A 25,331-nucleotide genomic window follows, 5' to 3' on the forward strand; every position below is an offset into this window, starting at 1 on the left:
AAGAACTGTAATAAATCAGTTAAATGGAAAAAAAAAATTGAGTTTATGTCACTGTATTAGCTCCAGGCCATTCAAAAGCAGCTAAGACTTTGTTCCACCTCAGAAAGGAATGTTTAATTCATTACAACAGGTAGGGGAAAAAAAGCATGTTTATGCTTTTTCTTGGTATTTTGCTTAAAGATTAATCTTTTCTTTACCACTGGATCTGTACAAAAACAAATTTATTTGAAAGGAATTAACTGTCACACAGTGTGTGGGTCTCCGTTTTCTTAAAGAGAATAGGAAATGGCTGGGCCTAAACAATATTTCAGTTTGAGGGTAATGTGCTTTCTGGTTTCTACCCTGTCAGATTCTCACCCTGGTCTCTGGGGAGGCAAGGCGAGATTGCCTGCTTGACATATTTTGCCTAAAGCAAGTCCTGAAACTAGGATTCATATTATTCATTCGACTGAGTGCTGATTTCCATAGGCTTGCCAAGGGTTAGATACAATCCATTTTCTTAAAAAACCTTAACATTGCTCTTTTCCAAATGAAGTTGTATTTTGTACAAAATAACAAAGGGAAAAGGGGAAATAGGGAATGTTTAACTCTGAGGTTGACTTTTTTTTTTTTTTTTGCCCAGTAAGCAATAGAGAAGCAGATTTTTAAATATATTTGAAAATATTATTTATTTATTACTCAGAAATACCCCTTTTATGCTTGCAATGAAAAGCAAAATAATCAAGCATTGACACAATCACATTAAAAATCATGAGATCTTATCTTTTTTTCAAAATCTGCATTGGTCTGATAAAGTAAATACAATGTGACTTATTCTGTCTATTCCTGGATATCAACTTCCACTGATAAAAAATATTCTATGATTGCAGGCTGGTCTTTGAGGAATGCATTACCCATGAGCGTAGTTAATAAACATCAGGGAAGATACACAGCCTTCAGAGACTAATAGTAGATATTTTGCTATGTAGAATAATTGTTTAAAAATAAGGAACTTCCAAAATTATGTTCAAAACATAAAAAGGTATGTGAACATAAAGTTTTAGTTGTTCTTCAGGTCCAAGAATAAAATTGTAGAGAAGTTCTATGAGGTCATAGAAAATTCTCACTTTAGACTTAAGTTAAAGGGAAAATAAGTACCCCAAAACGTACGATTTATCTGTAGTATGGATGGGATGTGTTATTTATTCTCCAATACCTAATCATTACCTTTGAATTTTGTTTTCCATTTGGTATCCAGTTTAAAAATTTCTAATATTTCACAATAATATATTTCCTCCATCATATCATTACTTTAATTAACATAATATTTTTACTTATTTATGTATGAGAACAGAGAAATAGGGATCATAGTTATAATACTGTATAGCACAATGGGGCAACCATAATCTACAACAATTATATATTTTAAAAAAACTAGAGAGGGAGAGTTTGAAGACTCCTAATCACTATCTTGGAAATTATTCTTTTTTAAATATATTTATTTTTTAGTTGTAGTTGGACACAATACCTTTATTTTATTTGTTTTATGTGGTGCTGAGGATCAAACCCAGGGCCTCTCACATGCTAGGCAAGCGCTCTACCACTGAGCCACAACCCCGGCCCAATCTTGGATATTATTCTTTAATGACTGCTACAAATGTTTGGTCTTCACTTTGACAAAGGCAAAACAATTTCTCAAATGATTCCTCAAACTAATTCCTGTGAATTCTCATGTCAGTTAATATCATTACCAATGGCCCAGGCTGGATGTATTTGAAGAACCTGTGTGCCACTTGTTGTGTTTTACCCTCTGTATCCCACAAAATGCCAACTTATTCTTACTTTCCCTTAAAAGCCTATCAATCCACACCCTTTTCCCCCAATTCCATTTCCATTATCTGTAAGAAACATGAAAAGTTAATTTAGAGTTTTGTAATAGGGATAATAAATTTCCTCTATTTTACAGAATTTAAATATCTCACCAGTACGTTCCTCAAACACCCAAATATCAACTCACCCAGGGTTCAAGGCTTAAGCCCTTTCTGTTGTAGAGCAAAACTAAATAGTTATTTGCTGAATTGATTCTAATGAACCACAAGAGCCAATTGAAGAACCATCAAAAAGGATTTTTGTATGGAAGTTAAAAGGTGGAGATGAGAAAGAAGGAAGAACATTGAGAAGGAAGGCCTACTTTGGTCCAAAACGGACATCAAAAGGTCAGGGAGAAAAGTTACTTGTTTTTCAAGAAAAGAGAAAACCTCAGTATCTACCACATAATGTATTTGGAAAAGGACACTGTGAGGAGATTCACCAAAGTACCTAATTACACAGCTTGACCTCCTGCACTCTGCTTTCCCGTGTTTCAGTGAAGGATTTTTGCTAAAATGTTTACTTGGTGGGGATTCTCTCATTATCTGTCCCTTACTGGATGAACAACCAGTAGGAAGGATGCTATTCTATATCAAAGTACTTTGCCCAGTCTTCATCTCATGACACCCCAAAACAGCTGCAAGATTTAATACATTAGAATGCTAGGTTAACTGCTTAGCCTCTACACCCCATATGTACTTGGGAGTTACTGAATTTGATCAACTAGAGAAATCCAGAGTTCAGTGGGGTTTAATGTTATCAACTATGACTTGTTAAGTCTAAGGGGTGCTTTCAATTGGCTTTGATTTATCTTCTCCCCCAACCCCCATATTGCTTAAAGTTATATATAAAGGCCAAATATTGAACATAGGTCAAAGATTTTATGTAACTTGAGAATTAATGAGATAGTCAGTTAGATTTACAAGCAGTCCAGAAGAACAGAGGAGGGTATTTGGCCCATGAAGAGATTTTTACCTTTGGGGAATGCCTTACACCTGGGGTAAGGGAGAGTAATAAAATGTTTTTTCATTAGATGGAAATGATTTTGTGCTTATAAACAAGAATTATCCACACTGCTATTGGTTTTTACAACTTAGAGAAAATACTTTAAATGGTCACGAAATGTACAAAACCCTTTAATACAGAACCTGAAAAAGTATTCTCTAGACCAAAGATTTGCAGACATTTTGGGTAAAGTACTCAATAAAAAATTTTTTTTTATATTTTATATTTTAGGTTTTGTGGTCTTCATAGAGTATCTATTACATATTCATCTTGTTTGCTTTACGATCTTTTTATAAAGATCATTAATAGCTCAAAGGCTATACAAAAACAGGCTGACAGCTAGATTTGGCCCCTAGGTCATTGTAGGCTTAAATCCCAACTCTCAGCATGTGTAGTTTGCCACTGAATTCATCCAATAATATTTTTGGTCCATTTCAAATATTTTACAATTTTATCCAAATTTATATGAAAACATTGTTTACTTGATGCAAAATAATTATTTCAGTATACTAATTTGATTAAAGCTTTCTACTTCTCTAAGAACTCCAAGGAATCCTTTCAAAATTAATTAAATCTAGTCTTCTCAGATCTGGCATTCAGGTCTCTTCTAACCTCTTTTAACTGTTGTGGATTTAGTCCCTGATATTTCTCAATATACTAACCACCCTTAAATATGCCACACTTGCTAAATTCTGTACATTTTTTCGTGTTTTAACAGTACTCAGAATTCTCTCCCCACTTTGGAATCCTAAACTTCTTTACAAGGCCTATATTAAAAGCTTTATGTCCCATGAACTTTTTTCTGGTCTTTCTCCAGAGAAGATATTCTTCTTTCAGCATTTTCCACATTGAGCTTATTATCTATATCCATTGTGCTCATGTGCATATTTTCACACTCTTCATTCATCACTATACTGAACTGCTTCCTTATTTACCTAATTGATGCTTGCAAAGATAGTTGCTTGGCACTTTGGTTGCACTGCATCATTTGTTTCTTCTCTTATTTCTCTTTTTAATCTGCTGGGATATGATTCAGGGTTGTTATACTGAGGGCCTTATTTTTCAAAGCTGTTGATCAGAGGTTTCCTGGGTTCCTTGTCACCCACAGGGCACAAAGATCATTCGCAAAAAGGAGGTTTGCTTTGTCAGAGTTGGCAAGAAAGAAGGGGGGTGGAGACGTGACAGACATGCACACATAGACAGAATGTGAGAGGGGATGGTGGGGAGAGCTAGTAAGACAGAAACCAAGTCTTCTATAACCAAACCTCAGAAATGACACGCCATCCTTTTTGAGGTGCCAATGTTCCTTGACTTACCATGGGGTGCACTCTGATAAACCCACCCAGATGAAAATATAATAAGTCAACAAAGCATTTAGTGCCCTCAGTATACCAGACATAATAGCTTAGCCTAACCTACCTTAAATGTGCTCAGAACACTTACATTAGCCTACAGTTGGACAAAACAAAGCCTGTTTTATAATAGAGTGTTGAATATCTTGCGCAACTTATTGGACAATGTAGTGAAAATGAAAAACACAGAGGTTGGATGGTTGTATTTTCTCACCATTGTAAATGAGAAAAATTGTTCATCAAGCCATTGTAAATCAGGGAATGTCAGATTCTATTTGTGTTTTTTTTTTTTTTAAAGAAAGAAATTGTTCTTGACAATTATTAATTCATAGGAATAGAGAGCCCTGGATTAGAGTTTTGCAGTAGTAATGAAGGGAGATTGGGCTCAACTCTAAAATATAAGAAGAAAAAGAGGAAATTATAGCTGGAGCAGAGTAGAGGTGAAAGTGGTGGGGGACTGGCAGATGGAAAATTACTAAGAGGAAACATCAGTGGGGGCCAGGATTTGGGCAAAACCAGGTTTGTTGCTGAACGTAGGTGAGGGTGATTAGATATAATGATGAGGAATTCGGATCTGATCATGTTTCAATAGTGAAGACATATTCAGTAAAAGGCGAGTGACTCACCCATGTCGGAGATTCAACCAAGAGATTTTATTGGGGGACTGCCTGAAGGGGAAGAAGAGAGGCAGAGAGCAGAGAGAGAAGAGAAAGAAGAGGTAGAGAGCAGAGAGGAAGAGAGGAGGAAGGCAGAGAGTGTGAGCTTGCAAGCTTCCGCGTAAGAAGGGTTGAGTAGGTGACGTGGCGGGTGCTGATTGGCAGGGTGGCTCAGGAACGCGAGCAGACACTGTGTCCTTCCGGGATCGGTCAAGAAAACTTCTGAATTTGGTGCTCTTTGGCTTGGTGCCCTTAAGAGAGGAGGGGGAGGGGTAAGGGATTCCATGATGTTCTCGAGAGAAGGAAACTTAACTTCAGGGGGTGTCTCCCACACAGGCAACATTCAGAATGAAGGATTCTGGCTAAAACACCTTGGTAGGACTCCTCCTAAAACTGGGGAATGCAAAGGACTAGTTGTGAAGACTTCAATTAAAGGGTCTCTGACTGACATTCAGTTGAGGAGGGGCTGTTTGTCAGATTCCAGCTGCAGCCCCCAGTTGAAGGAGATTATGCCAGGTGTGGGTCCTGGGAGGTAGGGTCACTGGAGGCCACCATGGAGTCTGCCAGCTACCAATTCTGAATACTTCACTGTCTTCACCTTTCGGATGAGGTAATATTGTTGCTTCTACTAAACTCAAAGAACTGCAAGATTAAATGCTATTATAAATTCATATGGAAAACTTTTCTTGTGGAAATAAAATAGAAATTATCCAATTGATCATGTTTATAGAAAAAGTCAGAACAAATCTTCAACCAAACTTAATGTTTACTGAAAATCCTTTATAATGTCCATCCATATTGATATTATATAACTATGCATTTTTCTATATGTTATCTAGGTGTTCAGCTTGTGGAAATCCAGATTTTTCCTTTTGTCTCTCTATGGTATCACACATTTTTAACAAGTAACCTAGAATTTTAAATGTACCTTTGGAAAAAAAAAATAGTAATCTTACCATAAAAGAAAGGCTCTCAGGCATTACTGAAGGTCTCTTATCTTGGAAGATTTCAGCTGCAGCCCACAGTTGAAGGAGATTATACCAGGTGTGATACTGGGAGGTAGGGTCACTGGAGGCCACTTATCCTAGAAATCTTTGAAGAGTCAATTTAGTCTCTTTTTAGACGCAGTAGAACCCAGAGAAACCGTCTTTAAACTGGTTAATATGCTTTAACCACCATCGCTTTAATTGCTGCAAAAGTGATAGCAACTGCAATATGTCATTCCTCCAGTAGATGGCAGAAGCACACTACACAGCAAATTGGAATGCGTGAAAACTTGTATGTTCAAGGCATGAACAAATTGATCTCAACCTGTTTTAAAAATCTGTCTTTGTTGTGTTTGGGGCACTGTAAATGTAAATGGAATTGTAGAATTCCATCACAGACCACTTCTGACTCTCACAAGTTTTGCTGGTAATCTTTAGAGTAAAAACTAGTTCATAAACTGGATTGATATTTTAACGGATTAATCTTTTAGTTATTTCATTAAGGTTTTTTGGTTTTGCACTGTTTTAATAAAGCAAACTGGATGTACTATGTAAATCATTCTAATTAAGAGAAAGGCATATGGCATTTGGTAATTGTAAACCATGAAGATCAGTTATTAAGGTAGTACTGTTCTACAGAGTTAGAGAGACATGGAAAGACGAACATTTACATTCAGTAGCTGTGTTTCAGTTATGTGACATTGGTATTTTCAAAGAATGTACATATTATCACACATATTTTAACAGCCTACATTTTAATGATTCTATTGCTATTGTTTCCTGTTTGTACTCTTGCTAATTTGACAATACAGTAATTTGAACTAAGGGACATTATCCAGTGATGATCAACTCACTGAGAAACAAGGAAGGTGAAATTTATATTCATGCAAAACCAACATAATTTAGGCAAAATTGAAGTAACTTTTATTGTGTTGATGCTCTATGGAAAAGGTTTCTACAACCAAATTCAGCAAAATAAATCTTAATTTTCTTAATGTTTTCATTACATAAAATGATTTGTATTCCTGCTTAAAAAGAAAAGTGAGAACACATCCCCATCAAACTTCCAGTCATTTTGGTCACAGCAGAACATTATACCCAGTCTTCCTTGGGAGGCAACTGGTATTTGGAAGGGGTCTATCCAGGTCAAAGAGCCATGTGTAGTAAGAATAGTGTTAGAAGGTTTGCAGGTGATGCTTGGTGGTGGGTAGATGGACAGAATTTTAGCCTGTGACAGCGTAAGTTGTCAAATCTGTGAGCTGAGCAGTAGCATAAAAGGAAATGAATACTGAATTTTGTAGCTGGGAAATCAGAAGGAGACTGCATGAGCTGTGAGATTGATTTGGGCAGTTCAGGAATCAGTTTTTGACTACTCTACATGCCTGTGTGCTTTTCCTGTGTGGAGGACTTTCTGTTTAAGGGCACCAGCACATTCCATGGATGCCTTTAGGGAGTGTCAATCTACAAAGTCCTTTCTGACTGTTTCCTGAGTTTTGCTGACAGCTCAGAACCAATTAGATTGTAAATGGGATTTGGATTACCTCTTGCTTAATACATTATCTTACATATGCTTACAGTAAAGCTTTGCTGGCATTTTTCTATCTGCTGTAGAAATCTTTCATGACAAGTCCATTTGACTGGACATTTTATTATCTCAAAGTGCTTGGTTTTGAACCATGGTTTTAGAGAATTTATTATACCTTCTCTTTGATATTCGTTAAAACTTGAATCTATTTTGGCACATATCCTTGAAGTACCTTATTATTGCTCTTTCTTTGTGCAGAAGAATGTTGATTTCCTTTCAGAGATTTTTTATTGAATCTTTGTTTACCCAATTTTCAATGCCATAGAAATTTTTAAATAGCAATGGAAATAGCTTTCCTTAAGGATTTATTGATAATATCAATGAGGTCTACATACCCTTACATTTCTTTTCTACATACATGTTTTCCTTCATTTTAAGTGCTGTGTTAAATTATTTTTGAAATTTCACGATTGTTTATAACAAATGAGCATACAATATAGATATCTTGAGAATTTTAGAATCTTGAAAAACTTAGCAAAAGGAAAAATCAGATTTGAAGAATTTAAGGCTTTGCAAAGAAAATGGGGTTAGAGAACTTAACCTATGTGTTTTTTATATCTGATGTTATTGGAAATGTATTAATTTTTATTTACCTTATTTGGTATGGAAGAAGGTACAACAGTCTCTATCCTCTTCAGTTACAAAGAAATCTTTGCAATTAGTGAAAAACATATGACAGTACTCAGTCTTGACCTCAATCTTATTTTTATTTTGTTACTTATAACAACTGTTACTTATAACCAACTGATGTTGGTTCCTACTTTTTATGTCATTTTGTTCCTTTTTCATTTCTCTAATGACACCATTGCTCAGATATTTGACTTTCCAAAAGCTCTGGGTGACTTTTTGTATGTTTTTTTTTTTTAACTTGCTAAGGTATTTTTTATTTTTTTCTCTAATTTCCATGGTTTTATGATTTTAGCTGTGCTTCATGTCAAAATATATGCTGTTAATCCATCTTACTTAAGCCATAGCTTCCTCCCATCTCATAATGCATTCCCAATGCCACCAAAATGCATTCCCAATGCATAGCATTATCATCTCTTAATTTGTTTCTAAAGGATTTTTTTGAAAAGTCACTAATAATTTCTGCTTTGACTCTCAATATCACATTCCTTTCTTTAAATATTTCTAACAATTTTATTCAATAATTTAAAGCATATTTACTAAATATCTATATTTTGAACATAGAAGTGAACAATTCTTTTAAAAACCACATCCTCATCAAATTTCCAAGGTACAGGGGAAGGTAGACAGACATTGAAGACTTTGTTGAAAGAACTATAAGGAAGATATTGTTGTCTACAACAGCAGAACCTAGGTGCAGACAAGGATAAGATGAGGCATTTCTTCCAGGCAAGCAGAACAAATCAACTTTAAACCTAGTGACTTTAGACAATAGCTATTATAGTCACAAACTCAGTAGATCAAAGATTCAGACAGGACACAGAGGATGACTGACCTCTGGACCTTGATGTCTGGGAACTCAGGAGAGGACTCCAAGTGTAGAAGTTGGAATCATTGGGAGGTCATTCACTCACTGTCTGGTGCTTGATGCTGGCTGTTGACTAGGATCTTAGCTAGGATTGCTGGCTAGAGCTCCTCATAAGGGCTCTGCAACTAACTTTAAGCATTGTAATTGGGTCCCAAAGGTGAGTGTTCCAAGATAGTCAGAAAGAAAAAAGCTGCATCTCTTTTATGACGTAGCCCTAGAAGTCATGTAGCATTACTTCTGCCATTCGCTACTATTTGGAGCAGTCCTAAGCCAGCTAGATCCAAGTGGAAGGAAAATCAACTCCACTGCTCAATTGCTAAAGGGCAATGTTCTAAATGTTTAAAGTCCCCAAATGTTCCTGTGCTGTAGCCATCTTTGGAAAAATAGAGCCTGACATAGCAACTTCAAAAAACTAATATTTAAGTTGAAGCTAGTTAAAGGGAAATAAATATGAAAATATATTGTTCTCAGAAAAAACAGTGAAAGTAAAGATCCTAGAATGAAACAAAACAAATGACTTAGCTGGAAATGTGAAGGCCAGTTTGGTTGAGACACAGAAAGTGAAAAGTGAGAGGTAGATGAAAACTGAAGACATCAGTTATGGTAGGCCTTGTAAATAGTTCAGACTTCAAGCAGGACCTTAAAGGGTGTGATAAAGGTATACAAACTTCATCTAAGAGCAACAGGAGGCCACGGACAGGTTATATTTGATAATAACATGATCAGATTTGTGAGTATAGATGCCAAGATGCTGGATCTCAGCACAGCCACATAGGAAGTAACATAGTGAAGTGAGTATTCTAGTGGTCCAGGGAGAAGATAAAAGTAGCTTGGAAATGGGTGGTGGTGATGGAGATCAAGTCAAGTAGATGGATTTGAGATATTATTAGTTAATATATACAAGATTTGGTCAGTTGTTTGGCTGAATGATCAAGCACGTAGTTATATCTAAACACGTAGTCTAAGTATATTGCTTTGAAATCATATGGAAATATTTGAGTAGCAGGAATAGCACTTGGGGGAAGAAGATCATGAGTTAAGATTTAGAGATATAGATCTTAAAGTGCTTTGAAAACTATCTTGAGATGTCCAATGCTAAGTGGTTTATATGGGTCTGGAGCTTGGGAGGGATGAAGTAAGTATTCATTGGGAATCATTAACATATAGGTAATAGCTACAGTCATGAAATGGATCAAAAGAGGTTATCAGTAAAAATGGGAGTAGGTTCACAAGTTAGGTTACTTAAAATTAAAGAAATTTTATCAGGCAGAAAAAGAAAAGTGGCTTGGGAAAAGGAATCAGACTTTTCTTATGTTTTAAAGTCCTTCAGAGAAGGGGCTACTTATTTGCAGGATCAATTTGAAATATAATTAGAAATAGGAGTAGAAATTGGGGAATGGTTTGACATTAAGGATCTTATTGCGGGTACCCTTTTCCTAAAGAACACAGGAAAATTCATAGACACAAAACTGGAAAATATTGAATCAATAGTGATATATATGTTTATAATCAAAATGAAAAACATTGTTTTACATAGATTTAGCCTAGTTTTTGTTTGGTTTTAGAATCAGGGTTATATTGGCCTCATAGAATAAGTTTGGAAGTGCTCCCTCGTTTTCTATTTCATGAAATAGAAGTATTAGTGTTAGTTCTTTTTAAAAATTCTTGTAGAACTCAGCTATGTATCCATCCAGTCCTGGGCTTTTCTTGATTGGTAGGCTTCTGACGGCGTCCTCTATTTCCTTGCTTGAAATTGATCTGTTTAAATTGTGTATAACATCCTGATTTAATTTGGGCATATCATATGCCTCTAGAAATTTGTTGATGACTTTGATATTTTCTATTTTATTGGAGTGCAAATTTTCAAAATAATTTTTAATTATCTTCTGTAGCGTCTGTCATAATATTTCCTTTTTCATCATGGATGTTAGTAATTTGAGTTTTCTCTCTCCTTTTCTTCATTAGCATAGCCAATGATTTATCAATTTTATTCATTTTTTCAAATAACCAACTTTTTATTCTGTCAATTTTTTCAATTGTTTCTTTTGTTTCAACTTCATTGATTTCAGCTCTGCTTTTAATTATTTTCTATCTTCTAGTGCTTTGGGGGTTGATTTGTTCTTCTTTTTCTAAGGTTTTTAGATGCAATGTTAGGTTATTTATTCGTTGACTTTTTCTTCTTTGAGGGAATGAAATCCATGCACTGAACTTTCCTGTTAGAACTAACTACCTTCATAATGTCTCAGAGATTTTGATACACTCTATCTGTGTTCTTCTTTACCTCTAAGAATTTTTAATCTCTTCCTAATATCTTTTGCAACTCCTTGTTCATTCATTAGCATAGTATTTAGTTTCCAGGTGTTAGAGTAGCTTTATTTTTTATTTTATCATTGATTTCTAATTTTATTCCGTATGGTGTGAGAGAATGCAGGGTAGTATCTCTACTTTTTTGAATTTACTACATTTTACTTTGTGTCATAATATATGGTCTATTTTAGAGAAGAATCCATGCGCTGCTTTTGCTCGTTGAAGGATGATATATTCTATATATCAGTTAAGTCTAACTTGTTGATTGTATTATTGAGTTCTATAGTTTCTTTGTTTAGCTTTTGCTGGGAAGATCTATCCAGTTGTGAAAGAGGTGTGTTAAAGTCACCCAGAATTATTGTATTGTGTCTCTTAAATTGATTTTGTATTGTATGTGTCTCTTAAATTATTGTATTGTGTCTCTTAAGTTGATTGATGAACATAGATACTCCATTGTTTGGAGCATATATATTTATAACTGTTATGTCTTGTTGATATATGATTCTCTTAAGCAGTATGAAATGTCCATCTTTGTCCCTGTGATTAACTTTGGCTTGAAGTCTACATTATTTGACATGAGGATGGAAATCCCTGCTTGTTTATGCAGACCATGTGAAAGGTCTATTTTATCCCAACCTTTTACCTTTAGTCTGTGGATGTGTTTTTCTGTGAGGCAGCATATTGTTGGGTCTTTTTTTTTTTAATCCCATCTACAGCCTATGTCTTTTGATTAGTGAGTTTAGTCCATTAACGTTGAGGGACATAATTTGAATTTCTGGTCATTTTTGTTTATTTTTGGTATTTAGCTTGACTTGGTTTCTCCTTTGGTTGACTTTTCCTTTATTGTAGTTCTTCCCTTTGCAGATTTTCATTGTTGTTTTTCATTTCCTCCTCATGGACTATTTTGCCAAGAATGTTCTGTAGTGCAGGCTTTCTTGTAAATTCTTTTAGCTTTTGTTTATCATGGAAGATTTTTATTTCATCATCAAATCTGAAGCTTAATTTTTCTGGATATAAGATTATTTGTTGGCATTCATTATCTTTTAGAGCTTGGTATATGTTGTTGTAGGTTCTCCTGGCTTTGAGCGTCTGGGTTGAAAAATTTGCTCAGATCCAAATTGGTCTTTCCTTATAGGTAATCTGATTTTTCTCTCTTGTAGCCTTTAAAATTCTATCCTTATTCTGTATGCTAGGCATTTTCATTATAATGTGTCTTGGTATAAATCTGTTTTAATTTTGTACATTTAGTGTCCTTTAGGCCTCTTGTATTTGATATTCCAATTCATTCTTCATGCTTGGGAAATATTCTAATATTGTTTCATCGAAGAGATTGTGCATTCCTTTGGTTTGAATCGCTGAACATTCCTCTATCCCAATAAATCTTAAATTTGGTCTTTTGATGGTATTGCATAATTCTTGGATATTCTGTTCATGGTTTCTTACCATCTTCACTGTGAGTCAACTTTATTTTCAAGATTGTATATTTTGTCTTCTTTGTCTGAAGTCCTGTCTTACAAGTGATCTAGTCTGTTGGTGATGCTTCCTATTGAGTTTTTTATTTGGCTTATTTTTTCTTTCATTTCAAGGATTTCTGTTTTTGTTTTTGTTTTTTCCAGAATCTCTCTTTATTGAACCTGTATCTCTTGCAACCTGTATTTGCTGTCTTATCTCTTTGTTGGTGTGGTTAATTTTTGCCTGTATCTCCTCACTTAGGTCATTCTTTAATTCCAAAATCATTTTAGCTATGTATATTCTGAACTCTTTCTCTGACTTTTCACCTACTGAGCTATCTATGGATTCTATTGTTGTAGTATCTTGGCTTGTTTCAGGTACTTTCTTCCCTTGTTTTTTCATGATGTCTGTGTGTCTTCCTCTCTTGCAGTGTGGATCTGAGGTATTATAGCTTCTGCCATATTGCCTTATAGTGATAACCCTACAGGTTACCAATACCTTTTAGGGAGAGCTCAATATTACAGCACTCAATGTACCCAATAGGTAGCCAAATATCAGCTTCTATTTTTATATTTACAGTTTTGTCTCCATAATTGGAAATGATGAGTTCAGTTATCTTCTACCATATAGTCAACAGGAACCTCTAAAACTGTGAGCCGAACAAATCTTTCTCTTCATATGTTGATTATCTTAGATATTTGTTATAGTGATGGAAAACTGACTAACCCATACCCTAAGAACTTGCCAATAAAATTATTCTTCTATTGATATATATTATCTATGACTCTTGACCTATTATTTCCAAGTAGTTGTTCATCTTGAAGAGAATGGTTGGTCATAATTATGAATAATGATCCTATTAGTGGGATACTTTTAAATCACTGGAACCTAAGAACATCGTATTTTCTCAGCAAAGTGTGACTGAATGTGTTGGCAATGTGCATTATTTAATGTCAATAGGTTTAATGTTTTCCAGTCTGCATGGAATTTATTACTGAAATATGTGTTTACAAATTATACTACTATATAATCATAAATGGATTGTTGATTTTCTATAGAGTTAATTAATTCATTCATTTAAAATATACATTGAATATCCACTACCTGCTAAGTATAGTTCTAAGTTCTGTGGTTTATGAGTGCAGTATCTACCCTGAAGGAGCCCACATTGAAAGAAAGTAGAAAAATCTAAAAAATGGCTCACTGCAATTCATGGTCTTACGAGAGTTCTAAGAGCTGTTACCTAAATCAGCAGCTTTCCCTGATGCTGCTGGTCTAAATGGTAGTTGAGTTCTGCATAAGACAACCTTATTGCTCTTTCTTCTATTTCTTATTGCATTTTCCTTTTAATATTGCAAATATTTTAGAAAGGAGTAACAAGGTTTCATAATAAGAATGGGTTAGTATTTTACTTTTCTCTATAATAGCTGGGCTCTAGAGAATGGGGTGGGGACTGACCTATATGCTGAAAGCATTAAAATACTGTTTTCCCCATAAGCTTAATTTTTCCTGTGAGGTACTACACTGTGTCAAGTATTGTGTTTGATACCTGATTTTGAATCATTGTCAGTGGGTTTCATGATCACTAATGAGTATCTGAATGACCATGTGAGGATTCCTTAAAGCAGAGTACTGAGTTCCATCCCAGAGTTTCTTTTCTTGCATTGCTGGGAATCACACATGCAAGGCAAAGGCTCTGCCATCGATCTATACCCCTAGTCCTCTGCAGTTTCTGATTCAGTAGATCTGGGGTGGGACATAAGAATTTTTAACTTTTACTCATTTCCCATGTAATGCTATGGTTCCCAGAATCACACTTTGAGAACCACTATTTTAGATGTAGTCCATGTCCTCGATAAGTTTACAGACAGGTCGGGGAGACTGGTCAGTAAGCAGGCCATAACAATACACTGTAGTAAGTTCAAAGGGGAGTGAAGATTTGAGTCAAGATTGCTTAGAATAATCAACAACTAGATTTATGTCAAGTGGTGGCTTAGTGGTGTGCAGACAGGCAAAGTGAAGCAAACATTTGATACAATTATGAAGGTCCTCTGTCCCCAAAGCCCAACAGCATACACCTTTTACAGAGAGGAGGAAATGACAATGTTTTCTTGATTGCTTGTCTGCGCTGATTGGTTTCATCTGCTGAATGCTTCCTTTCACAATTCACCTCACCTTTGTAGATTTAACCTCACATCATTTGGGAACAACTCTTCTCTCCAGTGTCATCGGATAAATGGAAGCTGTGTTTGTGTTTCCTGACAGTTATATGAAAGTGCTTTTACAACTTTGGGTTTCATCTTTCTTCCTTTTATGTATAGTTGCAAATATAATGAATTATGTCAAAGCCTAAATAAAAGTCCTTTTTTTTTTTTTTTGGCAAGACTTATCTTCTGACCTAATTTAAAAAATATCAACTGAGAGATTATTTTATTCAATAAAAGAGAGAGAGAAAAAAAAACCCTAAACTTTTGAAGATAGATTTTGTTAGTACAAAGAAACTATGTGAATACTCTGTAATCATTTTACTTGAATCATCAGAGGGTAAATAAAAAGTATTTCTTTCAAATTTCACTTTAGAGGGAGACTGAAGAGCAGTTTCAAAAAATTCAGGTGTTGTCCTCAGATGTCAGGCATTTAGAATTGTCCCAAGTAGAGAATAGATGTCCAAAAGCATACTTTAGCAGATAATGAATGCTCTTGCCTCACATCTCTAACTTCTGAATTGCCTTGATATAATTCTCTTATAGTTTCAACTTCTTTCTTCAGGCCCTCCTGTCTATTTGCACATTTTGTACACTGTCGTGGGGAAAAATGAAGTTTCTTGCCTGCTAACATCTCAGAACTACTTGTGAGGTCTATTCCTGTCTCCTTATTTTTCTCCCATACACCCAACTTTATGTCATTTAATTTTCCCTAAGACTTTGCTGTTTTCTCTGGAATGCTGTGGAATAGAACATAGGCTCCCTAACCCTAATTTTATTTTTAAAAAGCACCAATAATCCTCATTATTTAAAAAAAACATTTATTTTTAATAATTATGAGAAGAAAAACATGGATCAACAAAATTAAAATGTGATGAGGATGATACAGAGTTGCAAGGTGTATTATAGACCCTTGTTGGTTTTGTAATGTGATCCAGATTTGTCCTTTAAATTCCCCTTTCCTGACTCTGACCCTTTTAATTCTGATTCCCTAAGCTTCTGAATATTCTAGAATCTTTAAAAGGCATTTGTCTCATAGGATGTAATGCCAAACCTTCTCACCTCATTACCTCCTTATTGAGTTGCTCTTCCTCTTGGTCCCTTTTCCTTCTGTTAATGACAACCTGACATTCCTTTATTCTACAGTGGGCACCTGACTTTTTACTGTTCACATGCATCAGTGTCACCATGGACCAAAGTGAATCATTTTCTACTAAAACTAATTAAATGTCATAAAGATCTGCATATACCTTTCATTTTGTTACCAAATCTCACCAAATATTTTCAGTGGCTTATTTGGATCTCCCCAGATTACAGTAAATGAATTAATTAGGTGAGTCCTACTGTATGCTACAGAGAGTTTCCTGGCCCTTTCTGCTTTCTCTCTCTCCCAGCTTCTCAAAGCAACAGGCAAATTTATACATTTCTCTATTATGTCCTGGTACAAATATCTATTATAGCCAGGAATCATTGTTTTTAAGGAACTGAAACCTGCTTAAGTTTCCTTAAACCAACAGTGAGGTTTAATATAAAGTTCTGGATAAATATAGTCAGGTCATAGGGGAATTGTCATTGAAAACAAGGTTTCTCATCTGAAACCATGTCCATTCTTTCAGTGTCCTGGGCAAAGTGGTCTCTTTTCAGTCTTTATTCATGAGCCAGGTCTAATCCACTCTCCATGATTTTAACTTGATTTTTCTCTTTCACTTGGTCCCTCACAGCTCATTGACTTCTCAGCTCAGCCCCTCTTTGAATAAGCAGAAGAGATGGGTAGGGATTTCTGACCCATATTTATTTCATAAAAATTTTGTCAGAACCACGTTTGCTAAAAGGTTAGATTAGCTTACGCTGCTTTTAGAAACAAATAAAACTGAAATTGTGCATATAAGCATTTTCTCAAAGCCAATCGTTTTTACAATTATCTGAAAAGTAGACCTTTGTTGCAATAGGTAAGAAATACACATCTTTAATATGCAGCAAAAAATGCATTGACAATTGCAATCTCCCTTGTTATATCTACAGTGCATTCAGATGCTCACTTTAAGAAGAAATCTGCATGCTAATACGTAATGACAGAAACCTAAGTTAGTGCAAGATATCTGTCAACCAAAATAATGATCAATGACTATCAACAACCTCAGAGAAGGGAGAAAATAAACTTTGTAGCAGATGCTTTTCAAAGTAAGCTTGAACTATAGCTTTATCTGATTTGTAAAAATGTTCTTACCATTCTGCAAATGCCACATTCTGTACACATTTGTTAGTGCTATCTCTTAAATTACTTACCCCCCCCCCAAAAAAAAAAAAGAAAAGAAACTTCAGGATTTTGTAGGGCAGGTTGCTCAGAAAACACACCAAGTCCCAGTTTTGTCCAAATTGAAGAGTCTTTATTTAGTCAGCTTGCTGGCGACTGCCTACCACAGGACCCATAACTGTCTCTGCAAGGAACAGCCCCAAGCCTGAGCATTTTAGGATATTTAAAGGTGGAAAGTATATCTGGGTTGACAGAGCTGTAAGCAAGCAGGTACAGAAACTGGATTGGGCAGTTAGCGAGACAATGCAATGGGTACATTGGTATTTTCCACAGGACTTTCCAGATTGGCATAGCAGCAAGCAAGTAGAAGGGAAGTGGGTCAAAATGATCCTAGTTGAGTACAAGTTAGAGATGGTTACTAATGTCTAGACAATCAATCTCTAACAAGGTACATTGCCCAAGAAAAAAGGAAAGCAAGGAGAACAATTTTACATTGTGTAAGAATTGCTATTTTGTGTTGCCAAGTATGTTAAGCTAGGTAACTATTAATGGGTACAGCACAGGGGCTTTCCCACGGGAGAAGCATTTAATACATGATATGGAGTCTCAGGGTAAAATGGAGTCAGTTTGGTCATTGCCCATATAGCCTGGCCCATAACAAGGAGAGAATAAAACAGAGGAAAGCAAGAACAATATTAAAATACATGGTGGGGCATTGAACATCAATTTTCTTAACTTTTTATAAGGTACAAATTCAATGGACAATGTTGAACACCTCATTAAAAAAGACTGACTCCAGGCAGAAGCTTGTTTTTGAAGGGAGTCAGGGTGACATGAACCTCTCCTGATACAATCTTCCCTTGACTTCCCATTCTTTATCCATTCTTCAGAATGTGGAGCAATCTGCTATTGATTTTTGTGAATGGTCCTCAATTGAATTAACATAATTTATAATTATTTGTTATCCAACTATGTGTTTGTGTTTTGAATCTTTTTCTTTAAATTTTGGAGTTTAAAGTTTTCCCTTTGGTAAGGAATTGTGAACAAGTCAAAAATAACAGTGTTGTGGAAGGAGAATAAGGCAAAGAGGGCTTAAATCATGTAACTGGTCCAAAAAATCTGATTGGACTTATTAGAATCATTCAATGATTGGACAAATGTTGTTGGCTCCCTGTTTCCTGAGGAGCATGGACAGAGAAGTCCTGGTCCTACTGACGTTTCCAGAAGCAAAAGCAAGACCTAATTGCAAGGTGGAGGATGAAAAGTGGCACCAGATCAAGTGGAAGGGCCACCTGTCCTTTCTGAAATGTATTTATTCTGTGAAAAACATATTTTTTGATCTTTGTATCAAAACCAGATTGTTTGATATTATGACATGACTAGTATGCATACGAACAAGTTATGGTAAAATACAAGCTGCAATACAATCACTAAGGAATTTTGTATGTTGCAGCTTTGTGTTAAAAACAAACTGAGTCATGTACATTTATTCAATGTTACTTTTTTGCAACTGTCACCAGGCTTTAGACTCCCTCAAGCTGTTCCTTTTCCCTGTGTCACGATGAGTGTATCCTTTTAGCTCCTCGATCCTTCATACCGGATCAAGAGTCTCTGATGTGACTCTCAGGTATCAGAGCCAATGCCACTCAAAATTTAGTCCATTGTGAAAAACCACTGGTGAAAATATTTTTAAACCACTGGGGAAAATATTTTGAAAATTAAAAATTGTAGTATATGTAATGAAAGATTTTTAAAAATGTTACTTGTGAAATTAAATATTCAATGGAGGGACTTTAATGTCTACCCTGGAGTTTAGGCTCAACTATGATATCAGGATCAGAAAGTGTGGAACAAAGGTGATAGAAAGGGTAGTTTCAATTCAAAGGTGCTGTTTTCAGATTATCTGTCCATTTCAACTTCTACAGTTATGTCTTTTGCAGGAAAAACTCAAGTTAGCACCTCAGTATATTCACCTGGAAAGAGTTTGAGAACAAGCTTCTTCCTCCATCTGGATAGAGCTGAGTAGAAAACAGCATGCAGCAAGAAGTACATGATCTGCTGTAGAAGAGGAGCAAGGAAACTTGGTGGCACCTCATGGGATAAGCTTGGAAACAGAATTAAATCATTGGTGAGTTAGTTACCTCAAAGGCCAGTTATCTGGTTCTGAGGTGGAGATCGGTACAAAGTTACCTTTGTAAACTCTGACTAGCTTAGCAGTTTCATGAATGCAGGTTTCCCACTTAATGTCTGGAGGAAGGACACCAGCCAATATTTTCTGTAGCAGACCACACAGTCTCTATGGCAATATGTAAGTCAGTGTGTTCCAATTAAACTTTCCTTTCAAAAGCAAACAGTACAGAGTTTGGCTCATAGGCCATAGATTGCAAATCTCCTTCCTAATATATTTTTTTGTTCCGAATCTAGGATGCAATAAAGTTTTATCATCATTGTCAGGTTTTGAGTTTCTCCCCTCAAGTCAATCAATGCAGCAATCAATCTTGGGATCTTGGGACATGGATGCAGAACTAAATCTTTGCATTGTCCTTTCACAAGGGATTATAATAGTTGATGAAACAGTCCACAAAATAGATACAGGTATCCCATATGGGAGTAGTATTTGTTGATGAAATTGTTTTCCTTTTTTTTAATATTCCTCAGATTTTAGGGTCTGCTCATCTTGGGATAAATTCTAAATGCTCTCTATATAGCCTAAATAGAGGTTTTTCATGGCCACATATTGGTTGCTTATATTTATTTTTTCATCCTCAATTATTTGGATTGAACTCATATTCTCTGTTCAAATTCAGGAATCAAATGAACATTGAATTTCTCCTTTGCAGTAAATATTGTGCTCTTGTCTGTGCTGAGAAAAAAAAAAAGATACTTTTCCCGTTTTCTGTTGTGCCCTATTACCCAGCAGAGTTAACAAAAGTGGTGTTCCATTTGACTGACTCCCCAATAACTAAAGCTCTTTATTTTAACCACCAAGGCTTTTGTTTATTAACACCATTTTGAATTAAAGTTTGAAAAAAAATTATACATGTCCTTATTTTAAACAGTTTGCTAACCAGAACCACATACTTTAGTCCCTCAGGTTTATGAAATCCCTCACTGTTAATACTGAACTGTATGGTATCACACATATCAAGATTCAAGATTAATCATGAATGCAGAAATGAATTTACAAATACATGCAAAACTTTATTTTTATTTCTTTATGGGAAGGCGGGAATAAGGGGCAAGAGGGAAATCAAGTCTTTTTGCTGTATAAAAGCTATTTGAATTACTTGAGTTATCTACAATTCACAGAGCTATAAATAGTTTGCAGACAATGAAAGGTACCATGACATATATTTAGATGATCTGGAGAGTGTGCTAGACAATACTTACTTTCTCATTGAAGATATCCAGTGCTATGGTTTGAATGTATTGTTGAAATTTAATTGCCCTTGTAACAGTATTAAGAGTTGGGATCTTTAAGAGGAGACTATGTTATGAAGGCTCTGCCCTCATGGATAAAGTAATGCCTTTGTTGAAGTGAGCTCTTTATCTCAGGAGTGGAGTCCTGTGAAGAAAGAGTTTAGCCCAATTTTCCTCTTTCTATCTTGCACATGCTCACTTGGTGTTCTGCCATGCTACTGTATAATGCAAAGGCTTTTTACCAGATGCACTCCTTCAATGTTGGACTTGCCAGACTCCAGAACTATGAGCCAAACACATTTCTATTGTTTATAAATTACCAAGTCTCTTGTATTCTGTTATAGTAGCAGAAAATAGACTAGGAAATCCAGTAATCTTTTTTGTTCAATTTAAAAGTCTTTCACAGCTTAGCTCTAAAGAACAAAGAAAAGAGAATACATGAAATATGATGTGCATGAAATATGATTTTCTCCAGATTCTAAAGAAGAATTACTTAAGAAAGCATAGGCATGTCCTTAATTTCTATGCTGATTCCACTTTTACCACTCCCACTCCAGTTCTACAGAACAGACCAGGGACGAGGGTTATGCCTCTTTAAGCCTTGCAGTTGAGCCTGAACATATAGGTGCTCTGCAGATCTGTTCTTAGCCATTCCCATCTATATGAGTTTTGGTGTGTCTTTTCTGTTCTCACATTTTCAGAGAATAAAGATCAGAATTATTGGATACATTTACACATAATATGCCAAGAATAAAACTAATTAAAATAGATAGTAGGCTAAACCTATATTGAGGAGAAACTGAATATTTTCCAAAATGCTTTATATTTTCAAGGCTCCAGCCTTTCCATAGGGCCAGTCAAGCTTATTATTATGCAAGGTATCAACCACTTTTCTCTTTCCCTAATTGAAATGGGTACTCTTTTGAGCCTTCTGGGAATTAGAAAAAATTATGTATTTTTATGGCTGTACCTTTAGTTTCCAAAATGAAAGTTTGAAGAAACTGTTGTAGTAAGGACTCCATTACATCTTTGCTCAGGGCCATTATTATGCTCACTTTCTATCAAAGAGAAGAGGAGGAAGGAAGGTTAATTCTTTCATTTACAAATATTTGTTCACTTCCTGTTTACTTTTTCTGTTTGGGAGAATGAGTCTTGCCACTTGTTAGAGCTAAAATATAAATATATAGGTTTTGAGAGACCTCCTAAGACACAGAGGTTGGTAAACATTTTCTATAATGGTCCAGGAAGTAATTTTTTTTTTTTTTTTTACTCTGGGACTAGGTGGTATCTTTTGCAAAAACTCAAGTCTGCCACTGCAGCACGAAAGTAGCTACAGACATCATGAAAATGAATAGCCAATGCTGTTATATAATAAATGGTATTTATAACAACAGGGTCCAAGGTCTCTAGTGTGCCTTGATGAAAAGTTTTGTTTTTGTTGCTGTCAATCAATTAAGTGCTTGGTTTAGTGTTTGTAGTAAAATATTTTTGTCCATTGAGTATATTCAGAGCATTTCCCCCCTCCCCCTTGTTTAAGATAAAAAATGGTGTGCAAAAAATGTTTGGGAAAATAAGAATTTTAAATTAGACACAAAATTAGGAAATAATATGACAACTGTGATTTAAATCTGTAAATTGTTCCCCACATATGATCCCACTGTCAATACACTGGTCATTAGAAGATTTTTATCTATAATATATGGCTTTATCTGTGCTTATTTTTTCTTCTCCTGTATCACGTTTTCTTCTGGTGCTCTTGGTGTTTGGAAAATAAAACTTCCATTGACAAATTATACTTTAAAAGCATGGATTTGTGGTGGTTGAGAACGTATTGAGTGTGTGTGTACTTTTATCATTCACAAGTCTCACTGGCTGGGGGCTCTCTGCTGCTTCTAGGTTCTACCTGTATCTCTCTCCATGGTGCTGAGAGGCTTAGAACAGCTAGGCACTGAGTTTAAAGAGAACTGTGAGCCTCCAGTACAGTATCAGATTAAGTCTTCTTTTAACCTGCCTCCTAGAGGACTTTTAAAGGACTCCCTCAGATACCCTGACATATAAATGAGAGGATAAAAATGTGACGGAAAGGCATGTTATAAAATAACCAAGAATACTTTCTTATATTTGAAGAACCTGATAGAAAATTTGCAATGAAGCCTCAAGTGAGTCTGAACCTATATAATACCTCCCCCGCAAAGAATTTGGGCAGAAATTCCAAATTCTGCCCATCCTACAGGATCCTTTTCTACAAAAAATCTCTGAAAATCACTTTGAACAGAACTATTTCCTTACTTTGGATTTCTTATTTACCCTCAAAGGATGCAGAATGCCTGTCTCTTTATATCCTCTCTTTCTCTTTCATATATATATGTACATATATATGAGTAAATGAGAATTTTATAATTTATTCCCTGTTCCATTTAGATGTGTTTCATTTCACTAAAGTTCTCTTAAAGTTTCAGTGAAAGAAACACCTACTTATAACGTGAATTCCTTCATTTGTGAGGTTTAGCATAGTTCTATATGTTTATTGACAGTTTGTACTTTTTTTGGAGGGGGGAACCTTCTTAAAATTTTCTTATTTCCCCTTAAAAACATAATATCCTGGTGATCATCATAGCAGAAACAACAAGGCAAAAATGAAAATTAAATTGATACAGCTGTTTCCTTCACCAATATTCATTCATGATAATAATTCAATTTCTTCACAATCTATAAAAAGAAAGCTTGTAAGAAAGAAAAATGTTCTGTGAAAGATCAGCTTGTTTTTTTTTCCTTTTTAGCAATTTGCAAATCTTGGTATTTTTCCTAAAACAAAACATTGTCTGCTCAAATTCTGGGTAGGTTTTAATCTGTTTGTACATAAAAATATAATTGGTTATACCAAATGAAATTGTAGTGAAATGTTACACTAAATAATCAAAACAAACCAGACTTATAAAAATAAATATGGCAAAACATAATAGGAATATGGTGTCTCACTAATTTTAATTATAATACTCCAAAAATTTGTCAAATTTATTTTATCAGTGGACTATAGTGGTGGAATTACATTGCATGGTATTTTGATAGCTCACCTTCTTTCCAGAGTTCTCATCTCTTTGGCTTACACATCGTCTTTAAAGAAACATCCTTATGCTTTGCATATAGCAGAATAATTAGCTGGTCCCTATTTACTCCTTTTTTTTTTTGATATTTTATACTAGAGATTCACTCTTCTGTGCATGGTGTTCCAATGGAAAGATCATCATCCTTCCTCCTTGTCAGTGATTCTCAACTCCTTTCCAACATGTCCTTGAATTTACCTCAAAAGTAGACACTGAGGGTGGATAACAGGGTGGGAAGGTCAAATAGAGACAGACAGAGTCCTCTCCTAACTTAAATGATAAGTGGTTTTCTGATCTTTTTCAATGTCAATGTCGAGATCCAGCCAAAGATGACCTCATTGACTTAAGGGCCAAGAAAAAGTGTGAGCAGAATTCAAGCTTGAGAGGAGTGCCAATCTCTGCTATTCCTTTAAACAAGCTTCCCCTCATCTGGAACAAAGCAGAATGGCGGATTTGAGTACATTTTCTTTTTCCTACTTTGTGGGTCAGGGCTATCTAATCCTATTTCTATCCATCAAAAATTTAAAATTGACAGCAGATGTTTCCTCATAACCTTTTAAAAACAGAATTCACATATAATGTTATCTTATTTGCATAATTTGAATCATCCTTTCTTCTTCCTCCTTTCCTTTCTTGCTCTGGTTTTATAATTTGTAATTTATAAGAAATATATCTCTTATATTCTAGGCAGATAAATCAATTTTCTACACAATTAAGTGAATTTTTTCTTAGCTATATAAAAAATTTGTATGTATTTTTTTCCTGGGTCAGGAGTTCACTTACATATGTCAGGATTTAATTGTATTTTACATGACTAACATCACTGTAAGGTAGAGAAGCTGCTAAGTGACATGGAAGAGCTCTTCTGAAAGTTCTCTTAGCCTTAGAGATGCTTGGAAGTAGGGATCCTCTCTCTTTCTGTCTCTCCTCTAGGGCCTATAGCCTAAATCTCCTTGGTTGTGTCTCAAACACTTAGACCCTGGAGATACAGTGAAGGGCAACTTCAGGCCTGATAGTTCCATAATCAACAGATCCTTCCACCAGTTTTCATAGGGAGCTAGTTGCTTTTCCTCAGGAGGCCACTGTGGTGGGACAAAACAATCTAGGGCAGTGAGAGTTTCACAAGGACTGGGCAATTTGGGAGCACATTGCCATGATCACCTGCTCATAAGGAAAAACATGAATTTTCTCAACTTGTTCAACATGTCTTGGTGTACAAGTCTTGCAAACTGGAAATAGAGACTAGGCTACATTGAAGATTGGTGATAAAGGTCACCTAAAGAGTGACATACTTTTGCTGGGACATTGCTTAACAAAACTCAGGCTTATGTGGAAGGGGCTCTGGATTCCACCAGTAACTTCTACTCTCCTTAAAGATGAATGAGTCTTTTCTTGTTTCTCTTTTTTCTTAGATGTGTGGTCTTTGGGTTCTGCCATGTTCACCTGGGGTTGTGATGTGGCATGTAGAAGAAATCCAGGGAAATTCTTGGAAGCAATACTAAGCATGTTACTTTTTCAGTAACGTTTATAGAACTATTCGCAAAAGTATTTGAGATGTGCAGCACAGCCCAAAGTCTGGGTCTCCTTGGAAATGTCTTACCCTTCTCTTTCCTTTTTATGTTCTCAGACTTTCCTTCTAATGGCCTCTGTATCAATCCTATAA

At 35.4% G+C, this 25,331-nt stretch overlaps 1 long non-coding RNA gene across 1 annotated transcript in view; it reads right to left on the reverse strand.

The window, feature by feature from the left end:
- LOC131424575 (uncharacterized) overlaps positions 1–6,028 on the reverse strand; it is an 88,996-nt gene extending 82,968 nt beyond the window's left edge. The window contains exon 1 of the long non-coding RNA XR_009227856.1: positions 5,818–6,028. This is a non-coding gene — a long non-coding RNA (uncharacterized LOC131424575). The remainder of the gene's footprint in view (positions 1–5,817) is intronic.
- Positions 6,029–25,331: the final 19,303 nt, after the last annotated feature.

The sequence above is a fragment of the Marmota monax genome, unplaced genomic scaffold (assembly GCF_021218885.2).
Source record: "Marmota monax isolate L192 unplaced genomic scaffold, Marmota_monax_Labrador192_F-V1.1 WCK01_AAM20220418_F8-fsc00026, whole genome shotgun sequence".
NCBI lineage: Eukaryota > Metazoa > Chordata > Mammalia > Rodentia > Sciuridae > Marmota > Marmota monax.